Raw genomic sequence first — 17,951 nt, forward strand, 5'->3', positions numbered from 1 at the left:
TGGATGCAGTAAAAGTCAATGCAATGATTGTGGACTTCATCATTAAATTAACCCAGTGTAACTTTGTGGTTTTGGGGGATTATTTTTTACAAGCAGTGAAATTGCTGGTGTTTGTTTCACCAAAACTTAGATGCTGCATCATCTTTCCCATTCCCCTCTCAGCAGGACAAGATACATGGTCATAATGTTTTCTCTGGAGTGAAATTTCAAGATGTAGCAAAATATGCTTGAGGGCTGTGGGCTGATTGACCTCTGGAATCCTGTTTTTCTGCCTGACCTTCTCCTCTTAGAAACAAAATCAATTCTGTTGTGTCTAAACATCTCAAGTTGGAAGATCAGCATTAGATTGTCATAATCTTTATTTAGTGCAGCGTTGTGTTGAGTTATTTGTTTAAAGCTGACGCTTCCTGACAGTATTAGGTTACATCTTAGGGAGATGCTGTGAGTTGTGTTTGAAGCTGCATCTTAGATTTACTGCAGCTGCTGTAAATACCAGCTAAGCAGCCTTCCTAAATTATGCTAAAGGTATTTCTCAGTTATATAAGAATTATTCTGCTATGGAAGTTAATATCTGCCATCAGATACTTGCAAATTGTGAAAAGGCCAGTGAAAATATGGCATTTAAAATCAAATATTCAGGAGTCGTTGGGGTTTCCAGCAATATGAGCACACATGTTGTTTTCTGTACACACAGAAAACACACTTGGAATTGATTTTGTCAGTGGTGAGGCTGCTGCAGCCTGGCACAAATTGCAGCTGTAGAAGAAACTGGGAAGGTTTGTAGCTCAGCTGGAGAAAGAGGTCCCCCAAATCTACATTATAAACATGGTTTTCTCTGAGCACACAGGGCTCACCTGGCAGCAACTCAGTTCTGCAGCAAGAAAACCTGGGTGAACTCAGGAGTGCTGTGAGACAGAGCCCAGCACTGCCCAGAAATCCCTGCACAGCTCAGAAATCACTGCACAGCTCAGAAATCACTGCACTGCCCAGAAATCACTGCACAGCTCAGAAATCACTGCACTGCCCAGAAATCACTGCACAGCTCAGAAATCACTGTACAGCTCAGAAATCACTGCACAGCTCAGAAATCACTGTACAGCTCAGAAATCACTGCACAGCTCAGAAATCACTGCACAGTTCAGAAATCACTGCACAGCTCAGAAATCACTGCACTGCCCAGAAATCACTGCACAGCTCAGAAATCACTGCACAGCTCAGAAATCACTGCACAGCTCAGAAATCACTGCATTTCTCAGAAATCACTGCACAGCTCAGAAATCACTGCACAGCTCAGAAATCACTGCACAGCTCAGAAATCACTGCATTTCTCAGAAATCACTGCACAGCTCAGAAATCACTGCACAGCTCAGAAATCACTGCATTTCTCAGAAATCACTGCACAGCTCAGAAATCACTGCACAGCTCAGAAATCACTGCACTGCCCAGAAATCACTGCACTGCCCAGAAATCACTGCACAGCTCAGAAATCACTGCATTTCTCAGAAATCCCTGCACAGCCCAGAAATCACTGCACAGCCCAGAAATCACTGCACTGCCCAGAAATCACTGCACAGCTCAGAAATCACTGCACTGCCCAGAAATCACTGCACTGCCCAGAAATCACTGCACAGCTCAGAAATCACTGCATTTCTCAGAAATCCCTGCACAGCTCAGGAATCACTGCATTTCTCAGAAATCACTGCACTGCCCAGAAATCACTGCACAGCTCAGAAATCCCTGCACTGCCCAGAAATCCCTGCACAGCTTCCCCGTGGGTCTGGAGTGGTGCAGCCTGAGCCATGCAGTGCCTTTCACAGAGCAGGACCAACACAAGTTCAGCAACTTCCCCATCTCCTGTTAGCCAGAGCCCAGGGGTCAGTGATTCCCCAGGGACAACCCTCAGCTCCACCCTCGAGGGGCTGGAATGAAAGGTCATCTCATGTGTTTAAAATCCATCTCATGGGTTTGAAATCCATCTCATGGGTTTGAAATCCATCTCGTGTTCAGAATCGGTGGCTCTCAGCTCAGTCCCTGCTGCTGGGGGCACAGGTACACTCACACAGCCTGCGCTGCAGCGCTCCTCAGGCCCATTCCACTTCTCATCCCTCACTTCTGGTGGGGGCAATGGCAGGAAAGGAAGAGCCTGGGGTCAGCTCTGGTGTCTGAGGACACGCCTGATGGGCTGGCAGCAGCTGCAGCCCCCTGTGCTCTGTCCCACAGGAACAAACCAGTTTGGTTTGGCTGCCCCGAGCCCGGCAGTGGCCTGAGCTCTTGTACACGGGTCTGGGAAGGATTCCTGGTGGGACGAATTGTCCAGTTCTGGATGTTACAGAGGACACTGAGAAAATCCAGGCACCACATAACTGAACCGAATACAGTTCTGGGCCACCTGGGCATGTGCAGGGAAAGGATTTGCAAGGCCAGGGGCACCTGCTAGTGGCAGACACTGCAGGAGCCCCGTGATGACAGTCTGGGCTCAGGAATCCTGCCTGGCCCTCGTCTGTCAGAAGGAGCAGAGTGAAAATGAGATGGGAGCAATAATAGACTCTCCAGTGACACAGAAATGATGGCAGCCCAAAGGCAGCTGCCGGCTGGCTGGCCAGGACAAGCAAATATTCCACAAATGCCCTGGCTGCAGGGCTGGGCTCCAGGCTGCTCGCTGCTCACTTCCCCTCCCAGAAAAGCTCCAGTGGCTGCAGTGGTTGCACAAGAATGCAAAATCCTCTCTTCTTGGCAATCCTCTTGCTCTGGCAGCCCTGGGCCTTCCAAAGACTTTCCAAATAAAGGCCAGTGTCTCCTCTCCTGCCTCCCCTGTGCTGCAGAGATCAGCACTGCCCTCCTCCCCTGCTGCAGCGAGGTGACCTGCAGCCTGCAGCTCTGAGTTACCACCCCAGCGCCATCAAACATGATTTTATTGTCGGGAGAGCTCTGTGGAGGGGCTGAGCTGCCTCTGCCAGAGCCGGGCTGTGCTCAGGGATGGGTGAGGTGCATGCATTCCCTCAGTGCTGCATTCCAGAGCTGCACTCAGAGATGCATGCATTCCCTCAGAGCGGCACTCAGGGATGAGATGCATGCATTATTTCAGAGCTGCATTTCTGAGCTGCACTCAGGGATAAATGAGGTGTACACATTATTACAGAGCTGCACTCAGGGGTGAGTGAGGTGCACGCATTATTTCAGAGCTGCATTTCAGAGCTGCACTCAGGGGTGAGTGAGGTGCACGCATTATTTCAGAGCTGCACTCAGGGGTGAGTGAGATGCATGCATTATTTCAGAGCTGCACTCAGGGGTGAGTGAGGTGCATGCATTATTTCAGAGCTGCATTTCAGAGCTGCACTCAGGGGTGAGTGAGGTGCATGCACTCCCTCAGAGCTGCATTTCAGAGCTGCCCCTGCACTGAGGGAGCCAGGAGTCCCAGCTCAATAAAGGGATGAGGATTAGTGATTAACTGCAGAGACAGAGTGAAAATTTGCAGTCGTTATAAGGAGCCAGGAGCCCATCTAGCACCTTCCTTCCAGTCCCGTGGCTCCTCCAGCCCAGGCTGGGCGCAGCGTGTGCCCACGGCTCTCTGTGTGCCACAGCTGGCAGGGCAAATGCCAGGAGGCACGAAATAAATAGGAGGAAAGGATGGCACTCAGTTCTGTTTACAAAGGGCCTGATCCCAGGCCCATTACAGAATCTTTCTATTAGCTCAGCACAGCTTTGGACTGAGGCCAGGCATATTTGCAGTGGCAGTGAATCTGTGATTGTGTCTGTGTGAGAGGGAGAATTCTTGCAGTGCAGAATGTACTGAGCAACCCCATAATGTAGTTTTCCTACAATAAAAACAACAATAATTCTTCAGTCACAGCTTTATGATTAAACAACACCGAGGTAGTGCTTTTTTCCTCTTCTTAATTTGCATAATTCCCAGGCTGCTGAGCAGAGAAACCTTCGGAGATATTAAGTAGATTGTAAAAATGTCATGTCAGATTTGAAACTGTCACTAACACAGGACTTTTAATTATGAATAAATTAAAAAAGAGGCACCGCTTCTCCCATGGCCACGAGATTTGGTGCTATGCACAAACACTAATGCATAGAAATGTTCAAAGGCTGAAAAGTAAAAGATAAGAGAATGGATTATTCTGGAAAACAGGCGAAAGTAAAACTGATAAAACATGACTGTTCAAATGATATCTTTACAGGAGTCATTACAAGAGAATGACTATTGTTGGAACACAGGGAGAAGCAAGGCTGGAAAGCATTCTAGGCCCTACAGCAGAGATTCATTTCAAGAAATGAGTGCTCGTGCTCACAGCAGCAGCTTGGGGGGCAGAGATGCAGGTTAGGAGGCAGAGATGCAGCCTGAGGAGCAGAGATGCAGCCTGGGGAGCAGAGATGCAGCTTGGGGAGCAGAGATGCAGCTTGGGGAGCAGAGATGCAGCCTGGGGATCAGAGATGCAGCCTGGGGAGCAGAGATGCAGTTTGGGAGCAGAGATGCAGATTGGGAGCAGAGATGCAGCTTGGGGAGCAGAGATGCAGACTGGGGAGCAGAGATCCGGGCGAGGCTGTGCAGGAGATGCTCAGGAGCTTTCCCCCCGGAGCCCAGGCATAGCCCAGCAGGGAGGAGCTCCCTTCCCCCTGGCAGCAGGAGATGTCTGAGTGCTGGGAAGGGGGAAGGATGCTCCGGGCTCACTGAGGCTCCTCACACCCCTCAGCTCCCTCCCACGGGTGTGCCTGGCTCTGGCCCGAGTGTGAGAAATGAGCCTCACCTTCAAAAAATGTAAAAGGTTTATTAAACCTTATCAAAAATACAACAGAAGACTGGACAGAGAAAAGATCGCAGCGCTGGGAGCAGAGGATCTTTCTCACCATGTGCTCACCCACAGGATGGAGGTTTTGCCTTTTAACCCTTTAGCTCTCCCAAAGTTCTGTCCATCAGCTCCTCCTTCCCTGCCCAGTGCTGGAGATCACTTCCTGACATCCTGATTGGAGCTCAGGTGCTGCCACAGTGACAATCCCACCCTCCCTGATGTCCCAAACCCAGGCCACCCCCTGATAACAGCTCAGGGAGGGGTAAAACATAACTATAAATCTATAAAACTTCTCCTACCATATCCATAATATTTGCCTTTTAGTTGTGAGAGTCAGCCATGGCATCACTCATCCACCACACCAGTGTCTGGCTTCCCCTGAGCTCCATCAGGCATCTCTGGGTCCCCAGACATTTCTCTGGGTGGGACAGGAGCTGCCTCACTTCTGCAGCCCAGTCAGATCAAATCTGTACTCCTGCAGGAGGCAGGAAAGATTTGCAGTTGTTAAGATAGCCTGAGGGCAATTAATTTAAAAGCCCCAAATGAATAAATAAAATCATTAGTGCCATCTCTTCTCCTGACCAAGATTTTTCACTGGAAGGGACTCAGCATTAGCAGCCCCACGTTTAGGTGGGAGCTGGAGGATCTGCTGAAGTGGTATTTCATGTTTAAACAGACTTGAATTTACCAGATCTAACGGATAACAATATTTCAAAAAGAGACTTAATCTATTTCACTGCATTTTATATTACTTTGTTTAATAAATCATCTTCAACTAGAAGCCCAGTCTACGATGAATTTAACAGACCTTATAAATGATGGGTCAATATCAACTTCGTCATAAATTCATTTTTACTTTGGATACAGGCCTGGTGGGTACTTTTGTATTGCTTTATTTCAAATGATCCATAATTCATAGTTAACTTTGACTGTAAAATGTGACAACGTATTTTCTTTTTTCAAGAATGGGATTTTTCCCTTTAATTTTTCACTGAAGAAAAATTAATACCACTTTAATTAGAGGTTTAGATAATGCTAATTTCAATTTACTTTTCTTTGTTGCATAGGATGGTTTGAAACCCATCCAGCAGCAGGAAGAGCAGGATTAATAATGAGCACTGGCAAAAACAATGCATGAAGGAACAAGGATAATGATTGTCAGTGGTTCAGGGAGCTGCAGGGGGAATTCAGCTTCCTTAATGCAGACAAAAATGTTTGTTTCAGTTCTCTTTTTACTCAGATATTGGCTTTTGCAGGTATTTACAGCAAACTTCACCATTCTTGTGTTAGCAGGGAGACAAGGCGCAGGCAGTGGGGTTGTACTGGTGAGAGAATTAATTGGAAAAATTCCATCTCTGGGGGGACTGGGGTAAGTGGTGGTGATGCAGTGTGGAAAGAAAGTCACCTGCACAGATGGAATATTGTCCTCAAGCATGTGCTGTACAGGAGTGAGGAATGGGAACAGAAATAAATGTAAAAAAACAACGTGTAGAGACCTGTGTAAGGGAATTGTCACAGCACAAAGTCACAAAAGTCGACTGAAACCTGAATATCCTTTCAGGCTCATCACAAAACTTGAGCAAAGGCTGAGTTCTCTGCCTAACAAGGATGTTCAGGTAGTTTAGAGAAAATTAATTACCACATCTGAGAGTGGAATCTGCTGCAGGAAGCAGGGCAAGTCCCCCAGAGGTGGCAGGAGGTGATGGAGGTGCTGCTCCATGCAGACCTCACAGGCAGACTGCTGCTGTTTGTGCCAGGTTCAAAAGTGAGATGGAAACAAAGCAAAGCAATCAAAGCAAGGCAGAAATAGGTGCAGGAAAGCAAAGCTGGGAGCTGTAATCACCAGTGCTGCTGCCTTGTCCTGCTCACAGTCATTTTCTCCTCTGCCAGGTGGGGAATAAAACACCCCAGAGAGATCTCGTTCACGCTCAGAGGGCTCTGGCAGGGAAATGCCACATTTGGGGTTCAGATCTGCTGTGCTGCAGGTTCCTGTGAGCACCATTCCTGCTCGTCTGGCTCTGCTCTGCCGTCCCACACCGCTGGGCACCTCTGAGCCCTCCACAGTGTCCCAGGCTGGAAAAAGCCTTGGATGGTGAATGGTTTTCAGAGCTCTTTGGTCCCTTTATGAGGTTGCAGCCAGCAGCACCTATCAGCACAGGGATGAGAGAATCCATATTGCACTTTCTCACTCTTTTTCTGGTCTCTTTTTAAGCACAATACCTCTGTTTTCCTCTGTGCCCTGAAATGAGAGCATTTGGAGGTTTCCTTGCCTTGTTATCCTGTTTGGCTTCGCTTATCAGATCACGGCCCGGGCAGGATCCCCTGAGGAGGTTTTTGGAGGGGTGATGGATGAGCTGCAGAGGAAATGAGCAGCTATCTCCAGAGGGGCTGCCCTGGTGTGTGCTCTGCCCTGGGCACTGATGTGTTTGCTGTTTCTCACAGCTGCCCCTGCCTGCTCACCAGTGCTGTTTGCAAAGAGCTCTCTTTTCCCTGCCATTCATCATCTCTGGCACATGGCTGCATTTTGCTTTTCCCTGTGTTCAAGGTCAGCTCTTTCCTGTGACAGAGGAGCACAGGCTGTGTCTTTCAGCCCCAGCTCTGTGGAAGATGTGCAGCTCCATTTCTGAGCCTGTTTCATGCAAGAAATGTTCTGCTGTAGCAGCTGAACTTCTCCTGCATGAGAAGTGCATCCCAAGCCCATCAGCAGTCACTTTCCAGCTTTTTGCCCCAAATTCTTTCCTTTTCCAAGGGAAGATCTGGCTGAGATCAAAACTGGCACTGTCCTTCAGCTCCCAGGCCCTCTGGAGTGTTTGCTGAGTGAATCCTGCTGATGCCTTTTCAGGACCACCTAAAACCAGGTTGTTTTTATTTTTCATTTTTTATATGAAAAACATAAAAGCTAAAATCCTGAGGCATCTTTGCAAGAGCTTTGAGATGGGCTGTCCCAGGTTTTCCTGTTTGAATTGGATGCAGAAACCTTTATTCAAGGCTTGTATTATCCAGTGTTTGCACCAGCTTTTAATCTGATCACCCCAAAAATGCAGGACTTAAAACCTAACTCAAGTTAGGAAAATCCCTTATCTTGGCATAAGGAATTGCCAATCATCAAATGCCATCACATTCCAGTCCTGTGATGACAGGATGCTCTTTAGGTATTTCTGTTGTAGCCAAACATCATGAAAAAAGTGTCTAAGCAAGCAAATAAACCCACAGAACCTTCATAAGCTAATAAATAACATTATAAATATTATTTGTATTATGTTATCTATGATATATTATTTATATGTTATAAATAATATTGGTATTTCAAAATTCCCCGGGGAGTTTCAGGGAATGTGCTTCTTATTGCAAAGACCTTTGAACAGAGCCTCAAAACTGAATCACCAGCCCTTTTTCAATTCCAGAAGAATGTTTAGTGCAGAATCTTGGACAAAACCTCGGAGGTGCTGTTTTGTATACCTGTCACATTTCACACTGGCTTTGAATTTCATATTTAAATGGGAGTTTCATGTAGATTTGGGCTGGCTGCCATTCTCCAGGCAGAATTCTCAAGGATCTGAGAGGGAGGCCCAGTAGAAAGCTACCTGGCAGAGCCTCTGTAGTTTTAATAAGTGACAGAAAACCTTTTTTTTTCCCTCTTTTTGGAAAAGCCAGGCAACATTCTACAGCTAAAAAGTGAAAAATGTTCTGCCTGATAACATAAACAATTGATTTTTTTCAACTTTGCAGCAGTTGTAATGGGGAGAATCATTTTATCAACAAGAGCAGCGAGCTCCTGTGGAGAACTTTGCCATTTAATAACTCCCAGGTCAGGAAAGGTGAGGGAAGGCAGGGATGAGATGTGACAGGCTGGCACAAGTGCTGGCCCCATGCTCAGGTGATTCTAATGCAGGAGAGCTTCAGAGCTTTTCTCTTTCATTAACATAAATCCAGAGCTACTCACTGAATTCATCTGGATTTGATTATTCCTTGGCTGGATGAGCAGGGAACAAGTGATTCAGTTAATTGCTGATTTTTGGGTGCGCAGCTTTCCTTGTGCATTGTCCTTCATTAACCAAACTTCCTTTCCTCGTGCTGCTGGGCAAAGCCAAAATTAATGAAAACCAAAGAGCTGAAAAAACACTATCAGTGGCTGGCAAGTGCTGCATGGAGTTAAAAGTTGTACCTGTGCAATTGCTCACTTGGGTTTTATTGGGGTTTTCTGTGGCTTTTTACAATTCCAAGCTCACTCCTGCCCTCTCTGGATTCAGTCTTCACTGGAAGCAAAACTGAGCCTTGAGATATTTGTGCCACAACAGCCTTTTTTCCCCCCAAGATCGTTATCTTGAGAGAACAGTCCTGGAAAGGAAAATGTGTTGTGTTTCTGAAGTACAGGAATGGATACTTCACACAGGGCGCTGCCTTCAGCTGCCATCTGCAAAATTGGGATAATAATAATAATAGTAATAATAGTAATAGTAATAATAATAATAATAATAATTCCTTTTTTCCTGTCCCTGGGTGTTTGGGTAGAAAACTCAGGAGAATAAAAGTGTCTGTGGTTTTCTTTGTGGACAGTGGGATTTTGATCCTGGTGAGGCCTCAGCAGGCAGCGACCAAATAAAGAAAATTCTCATCATGGTTATGTCAGTGGTGACTGAGCCTTGCACAGACCCCTCAGAAGTGCTCTGCTGTCAGCTGGAGCTGTCCAAACACAATGAGTGAATTTTACCTTTAATGGGAAATAAACCACTTCAAAGGAAAGCAAGTTAGGCCAGCTTGAAGCGTGTTTAGAAATCCCAGTAATGAGGTTTATCAGCTCTTCTGAGGGACCAAACTGGGCTCTGCTGGGTTTGTTCCCAGGTGCCCAGGGGGATTTCACTGTGCTCTGCTGTTGCAAACCCCTTGTGGATGGTGACAGCAGCATGGTTCTCCGGGTCTGGGTGTTGGATGACCCCAAGAGTGTAAAAGTCCTCGTTTCCAGCCCGTGCAGCCAGAGAAGGAGTCTGAATGCACAGGATCAGCTTCTCAGGGTTGTTTATTTTCCCTTATCTAGAACATTCTCTCTCTGCCCTGCTGAGCTCTGTCCAGCAGGTCGGCCATGGCATTCTGTCTGTCCTCAGGGCGGTGTTCACATTTTATACCAAAAACTCCGTGTGCCATGGTTACAATAACGTGCCAATGTCTGTCATTTATGTTGGGCAGTGTGTCTGTGCCTTAAACCAACAGAAAAGTGTCACCATCACAGCAAGACATGGAGGGCAAGGAGAAGGAGAAGAAGGCCAGGACACACCCAAATCCCTCCATCCTGTACCCCTGAACCCCATTCTAAAAACCCCAAAATTCTGCTTTTCCACCCTGTGTCAATTCACCTACCACACTACTCAAACCCTTGTGGTTTGTAATTCCTCACACAGAGTTGGCAGCTTTTCCCATGGGCTAGAATTGAAGCCACAGGTGTTTTTGACTTGGTGCCAGGGTCCCTGAGCCCCTGCCAGGGTCTGGAGACAGCCGGAGCAGCCAGAGGGATGTGCTGGGCTCCCACACATGGGAAGGGCAGAGCCTGTGGAGCCATGGGTTCACTGGGCTCTGATGGAGCTGATGGGCATCAGATCTGAGTAACACCTGCAGGGTTTGGCTGCGCTCTCTGGACTGGTATTAATTTGCTGTTGTGTGCAGTAAGCAATTTTTCCTCTTCAGGTTTTGTGACATCTTGCCATGTCAGCAGAGACAGGGTTGATCCAGAGAAGGACATTTCAGTTCTTTTCCCTCTGACTGTGCAGCTTGGGATTCTGGCAGTTCTGACATGAGTGCAAGATTAAAAAAATTGAGAGAGTTTACACTTTCACTCACAATACGCTACAAACAGCAAACAGCAGATAAATTGACATATATTAGATTTTCAGTTAATCATATTCCTGGTTCTGTGCTCAGTCATGAAGAAAGAGCTGAGGAGGAGGGTGACATAAATCACATGGCATTTTGGCCACACTGTACCTGTGGGACACAGGGAATGGGAGGGGAAGAGCAGGAACCCTGAATTTCTTATAGGATGGGACATTTCCAGTGGGCAGCCTGGATTCTTCCCACTGTAGCTTTTGCTTCCTGGATTTGTGGGTTTCAGATTAGGTCTCACTGCTATGTTAGCTCAGGCTGAACTCCACACTGTGTGACAGAAAGTGAGGTTTAGTTCCTGGGAGAAAGGAACAAATCACATCTACCTTGTTCTGCTCCTGACCTTGTGAGCACCCCAAGGTATTGGTGAGGTAATTTGATCTCCCTCATTCCTTGTTTATCACCTCCTTTCCCTTTGCAACACAAATAATTAATCACTGCACTCTGCCTCCACTGAGAAGTCTGGAATATTGCAGAGCTAAATTTGTGCTCAGGGATGTTAATGCTGGAGTACCGAGGGGTCGGGAGTGATTTTCTCACAAAATCTTAATATCTGTGCTTCCACCCAGCGTCATAATAATAATTTGGGCATCCGGGCACTGGCATTTAGTTCATCAGAATTTAGTTTTTTCCTCTGGTTTGGAGAGTGGAAAGCATTTTGACAAACAGAAGAATGAGAGCCCTGGTGTCACAATGGACCCAGTGCAAGTGCCACCTCTGCTCTCTGGCCATGCTCCCCAGCTGTGGGAACGCAGGACATCCCTCTGGCTGCCCTGGCTGCCTCCAGACCCTGGCAGGGGCTCAGAGACCTTGGCACCAAGTCAAAAACACCTGTGGCTTCCATTTTAGCCCATGGGAAAAGCTGCCAACTCTGTGTGAGGAATTACAAACCACAAGGGTTTGAGTAGTGTGGTAGGTGAATTGACACAGGGTGGAAAAGTAGAATTTTGGGGTTTTTAGAATGGGGTTCAGGGGTACAAGATGAGGGGATTTGGGCGTGTCCTGACCTTCTTCTCCTTCTCCTTGCCCTCCATGTCTTGCTGTGATGGTGACACTTTTCTGTTGGTTTAAGGCACAGACACACTGCCCAACAGAAATGACAGACATTGGCACGTTATTGTAAACGTGGCACACGGAGTTTTTGGTATAAAATGTGAACACCACCCTGAGGACAGACAGAATGCCATGGCCGACCTGCTGGACAGAGCTCAGCAGGGCAGAGAGAGAATGTTCTAGATAAGGGAAAATAAACAACCTTGAGAAGCTGATCCTGTGCATTCAGACTCCTTCTCTGGCTGCACGGGCTGGAAACGAGGACTTTTACACTCTTGGGGTCATTCCAGTACCACAGACCCTGAGACCCAGCCTCCTGTCTTCAGGGAGAGCTTTCACCATCAGGGCTGCTGTGCTCTCTCCAGAGACTGGCTTCAGCTCCCAGGGTGTTCCAAGCAGGGAGGTGACCCCGGGGGCTCCAGGCACAGCAGTCTGTGTTTGTGGGGTCACACAGGGACACGAGGGACAGGGGGTTGTCACTATGGGACACGAAATGAGTGCACAGAAGTTTGGGAAGTTCAAAAGAGAAAAAGAGCCAGTTTTATTCAAACATCTGGTGTTTATAGAATTCCAGAGGTGACCGTGGATTGGAGGATGGAATTACCACCTCTCCAACCACACTGGTCCAAAGATCAATCCATCATTTCTCTCCACCCACAGGGAAATGTGTAAATATTCTATTTCTACATGAAACTGTGTGGGAACTCTGACTCTCAAACATGTGAACATTATCAGAAGGCTGAAGAAGTTTTATGAGAACTTTAACACTTTCAGAAGAACTATGAAAGAAAACTTAACACCTTTAAAAATCAGGACAACAGGGGGTGACAGCAGCTCTGTCCCAGTAGGAAGTGCTGAGGCACAGTCTGCTCCTGGCTGTAAGGCTGAGCTCCAGGACTGCCCTGAGAGGCACAAGAAAGAACAGCCTCAGTCTCAGGGAGGATTTCTCCTCACTGTTTCCATCTCCTGGCATCCGAGGCAGCAGGATGTTGGCTAAGCAGGTCGTGGGTTTATTTCAGGGATGCCTTCCACTGTATCCTCAGAACATCTGGCTGAGCACATCTGTCCCTCAGCCAGAGGCTAGAGGAGGGTTTGCAGTTCCAGTTGTGAGCATAAATATAGCTCTAAATAGCATCTGGACCATGAAACCAACTATAAAATACTGAATTGCAGGCATTTAGGGGGACGGCAGCTTGACTGAGCTCAATAATCACCAATTCCAAATGAAACTCAGGAGGAAAAAAAAAAGACAAGAGAGATTATGGAGTGATTCTGAATTTACAAGTAATTGTCATGAACGCAAACTCTGGCAAGTGAATTCTGTTTGGGACTGAAATTGAAGCAAAATTAAAATTTGCTTCTAAAATGTGGATTCCAATAGCTTGCTCCATCCTTTTCCCACATCAGTGTAACTTTCTGTCCTCAAGCTACAATCTTCCAAGCAAAGCACAGAGCAATGAAATAAAACTCATGAGGAAAAGCTTATTTCTTCTTTCCCAAAATCACAAACCCTGGCTTTCAGAAAAAGAAGAACAAAAGCAATAGCTTTAGGACAAAGGTAGTTGAGATCAAATGAAGCCAATTTGAGATGTGATTAAAATAAAAATAAAATAAAAAAAAAAAGAAATAGAAGTCATAATGAGAATATTCAACTTCTTTCCCAGAAGAAGGGCCAGTGGATTTAATGGAGAATATTTTCCTTTTAGATCTTTGTGGATATTAGTAATACAGCTAAGCAGCAGCAGCCATACATCATGGTGATGGCAGCAGCTGGGTAGAGAAATGTAAGAAAATTCTCTGTATGTGCAAGTTTGTTCCCAGCAATATCAGAAAAACAAACCTCCAACCAACTGCAAAGGAAGGGAGGAAAAAAATTCACCTGAAACAATATTTTAAGGACAAAACTAGGAATAAAAAAGGAAGGTTTCCTACTGCTTATCCACAGCTTATGAAGATGGACCTTTAGAAAAATATCTTAACCAGAAATATCAGATATCCTTAAGGAACTCACTAATGCTGAGATGCTCTTGTTTAAGCTTCAGTAATTCCACTAAAGTTGTGGGTACTGATCACCTTTGGCTTTACCCTGTGCTGCTGTCCAGCAAGGCACAGCAATTCCCCCCAAAATGTAATAGTTGTCATCCCCTCTGAGCCCATTGTTCCTGTGCTGCTGAGGAACAGGAGGTTCAATAGAAAATCTGTTCCTGGACACAGCCAGCTGGATGAACCTCTGGCATCTTGCACTGCAGAATTTACACAGCCTTAAAATATTCTTTGAAAAATCTCAAAAATCTTGATTTAAATTGTGAGAGGCAGTAAAATAGCAGAGATTTTTAGATGAGGTGAAGAACCCTAGAGCCCATTGCTCTGAAGGAGCATGAAGGAGATTGCCTGTGAGCAGCTCTCCCTAAATCCTGGCTTATTTCCTTTTCCAGTCCCCGTGCTGAAGGTGAGGTAAATAAAATGTTTATTGACATCTCAACCTGCCACTCTGGGATTTTCTCTGAACATTTGGGAAACCCGGGGAGGACTCTCTAAGATCTCGATATATTAGAGAAAAAGTGATTTTAGTTGCAAAGTGTGAGTTCTATGGATGAGTGGGCATCAGTAAACAAGCTCAGTCTGAGCTGGTACCTTGGAAAAGCAACTTCTAAAAGCAATTAGTGATGAATTCGTGGTGAAGGTCATTGACGTGTTCCCTACATTAGCAAGTACAAAGAACATTCCCAGCTCAAAGATGGGGATGGAAATCTCTCAGGTGTTTTCCAGCCAAGGAAATTCTTAGCTGGGAAACAAAAATCATTCCTGCATTTGGTGTGGGGAGGTCAGAGGGGCTGAAGGTCCATCAAACAGCAAAGCTTTCCAAATCCTCCCATGGCTCTCGGGCTTCACATTCATCTTAAAAATATTCCAGGATTCCAAAGGGGCTGCAGCTGAGGTTGGTCCTTTTGTGCCACTCCAGCAGCTCCAAGCCTCACCCATCTGCAGCCTCCTGTTTCGTGCCCACCTTGGCACTGCTGAGGCAGAGGGACAAAAACGGGGAGCCCATGGAATAAATAAATAAATGCAAGAAATCTCCTGAGGAATCGCAGCTGAGCATTGGAATCTGAAATGCCAAAAACTCTCAGGACCTTGAGCCTGTGAGCCAAAGCTTAGAATTAAACCCAGGATTTGGTCTGAGACCTTGGAAAAGGCTCCCAAACTGAGGTGCTGGAAGTGAGAATGTGGATTTATAGTTTAAAGCAGAGACATGTTAAGCTAAGTAGAGGAAAGTTCCGAGTTTTAGAGTGTAAGATATAAAAATAGAAGTAGCTACAAAGGTAAACAAGGAGTTTAGAATGCAGCACTGTGGGTTTGAGTGTCAGAACATGCTTGGCTAAGAGCTCACACTGTAGCATGAGTCCATGAGACAAAATGTTTACAGATTGAGTCAAAAACATAAATATCTTTGTTAGCAAAGATAACACATCAATAAATTAGTCAATAAATCCTTCTTAGTAGTCAATAAATCCTTAAAAGGTCTTGTAACTATAAGTCTTGTGACCTCCTGAGCCATGCTGTGAAGATGTGAGCCGAACTCACTCTTCCTGCCTGTGCAGAAGGTAAGAAACATAATTTATATAATCTAAAACAATTCAGAGGGGCCCTGTCTCAAATTCCTTCGGAAACTCCTCGCAGTTGAGGTAATGAGTTTGTGAAATGGCCGAGGAGGGGTTCTGGGGAGCCTCAGTGTGTTCATCTGCTGGGTTTGATACTGATGTACAATTTACAGAATTCAGGATTGGAGCCAGCTGGATCTGATTGTTCATGGTGTTCAGATTGGGCTGGACACTGTGACTGAAGGAAGGAAGCAATTCTCTGGAATCGGGATCTTTCCCATGAAGACTCAACAAGTTCACTGTGAATGAGCAATGTGGATTAAAAGCCTAAATTACTATCCCGAGTAAAGAGGGCACTTATGGTAAAAACAAGGGTGGAGAGCACAGCTGGAGTTCTGGGCTGAGGGTTCCTTTGTGCCTTCCCTCAGACTGTCCCTGTCAGTGAGAAGAGGCACAGGAACTTCATTTCCCCAGGCTGAAAGTGACACTTTTAGCACCTTTGGCATGTTTATCTTGGCAGAACATCCTCTCCCCAGCTCATCAGTTAATCCTCCATAAAGTGCTACCCAAATCCAGCAATGCAGCTGCCCTGGGGAGCTCACCTTGAGACGGGGAGAGAGGCAGAGCAACCTTACCCGAAGAACCAAATATTTCAGTGTCTTTGTGCCACCACAGGTCACAGAGGACAGACTCATCTGAAACACAGAAAAAAGCACAAAATACACAAGGGGCTCTGCTCAGCCAAGGTGTCTCTTGTATGTCTGTGATAGAGGGGACAAGGATTCAGATATCTGGTTTTTAAAATTAAATAGTGCAGTTATTCTCATGATAATCTTGATTTAAAAAAAAAATTAATTAATCTGTGATTACTGCAAACTGTCCTCTATTTTTTCTGCTTGGTCACAGGCAAGCACCATTCAGACCTCACACCTCCTTTCAATAGGATTTGGCTGTGGTAATCACTGAGTTAAGTTTAAAAGTAATCTGTGATTTGAAAGAAATTTAGTCAAAGTGGAGAGGCAAAACTAAAAGAAAATGTAATTACAAGGCAGAATCTCTCTAGAGCTGTGCTGCCTTGCAGCCAAAGAGATTGTAATGTCCAAGGATGTTCTTATCTGACCATACATCAGAGCAGTGCTGTTAACACAGTTCTCATTCCTTTAAAAGTTTGATTGCAATTGGCAAAAAGAGGGAAGTGAATTTTTTCCCAAAGCTCCTGAATGTGTGTAAACAAGTTGGTGTCTGATTCCATTTGTACTTCTGACACTTGCTCTTAAAAGAGGCAAATTGGGCATTTTTTCCTTAGGTAAAACACCCAAATAAATCAGTGCATGGAAGGCCCAGGGACAGGGGAAGGAATGAAACTGAGATCCTTTGGGCTACAGAATATATGAATTCCTTTTAATGAGATTTTGATTACCAGCAGTAGTGCCTTGCAGCAAAAACTCCAGCAATAATCTCTAATGTATTATTTTGCAGGAGAAATTTCAACATGATAATGTTAATCCAATGAATGTCCATTTAGGCTGGCTAATGATGAAACACTGGATATTACACAGTGCTCACCACGAGTATGAGGAGAGATGTCCTTTATGGGATCATATAAAAAGAAATCAGTTTCATCAAGAACGCCGTTACTCACTTGGAAACCTCCTCGTTTACTGAGTCTCAAGCATCATGGGGGATCAAAAACTGATATAATGAGATCATTTCCCCTCAAGTAAAAATGCAATATGTGATTAGCCACTATTGACTATTACACCAAATGAAAAGGAGTTCAATCCCACATCCATATCCTCTCACATGCTGAAGTCTGCTTATAGAAAAGAGGCCTATAAACATAATTTTTTTGAATGGAGGAACCAAGGTCTTTCATTACAGAGACTTATTTTCAAGGGAAAATGGTGTCATTATGGAGTACTGACAGATTTTTCTGAAAGGAGTGCAAAACCTCCAAATCAAACCCCAAAATGTGCAAATCCTCGAGGAGTTTATCACACCATTTGCCTAGGTTGGAGCACAAAAAAAGCCTGAGCTGCCTTTTATTGCTGACATTGCATTTCCCATTTGGCTCTGGGTGAAGGCTGGTGATTTGGGGTGCTCTGCTTTGGGGTGGGTGTGAGCTGAAGCTGTAAAATGTGCAGGGACAGAAGGGAGGCTCACCTGAATTCCCTGACCCCGAGCTCCAGACCCAAACCCTCTCCCAGGAGGTCCTGACACAAAGCTCAGAGCTGTTACCAGAACATGCAGGGCAAGCAGCATCCTGCAGTGTGGAAATCCCCAGTTCTGGGGCTGAAATTCTGCTTCCCTTCTTCTGCTCATTTCCCTGTTTCCCCGCGGCAGCAGAACGAGTGGCCAGTGCTACTTCATCCTGCACATCCTAGCAGAGTGTGAGTGATAAAGCAGTTGTTTAGGAATATAAAAAGGTAAAAGACCTTAGAAAGTGCAAAAAGGCCCCAGAAAGTAGACATAAAGCTGAGAAAGGCTGGGAAATTTCAAAACCTTCTCATGGGAAAGCTAGGAAGTTAAGAACCAAGTGAATACATTTATATTTATCATAAGGAACAAGAAAGAACAAGAACTTATTGGTAGCTCAAGATGTGAAAAGTCCCAGATATATGCTTTGCAA

Source organism: Anomalospiza imberbis, chromosome 18, assembly GCF_031753505.1.
Source record: "Anomalospiza imberbis isolate Cuckoo-Finch-1a 21T00152 chromosome 18, ASM3175350v1, whole genome shotgun sequence".
Classification (NCBI taxonomy): domain Eukaryota; kingdom Metazoa; phylum Chordata; class Aves; order Passeriformes; family Viduidae; genus Anomalospiza; species Anomalospiza imberbis.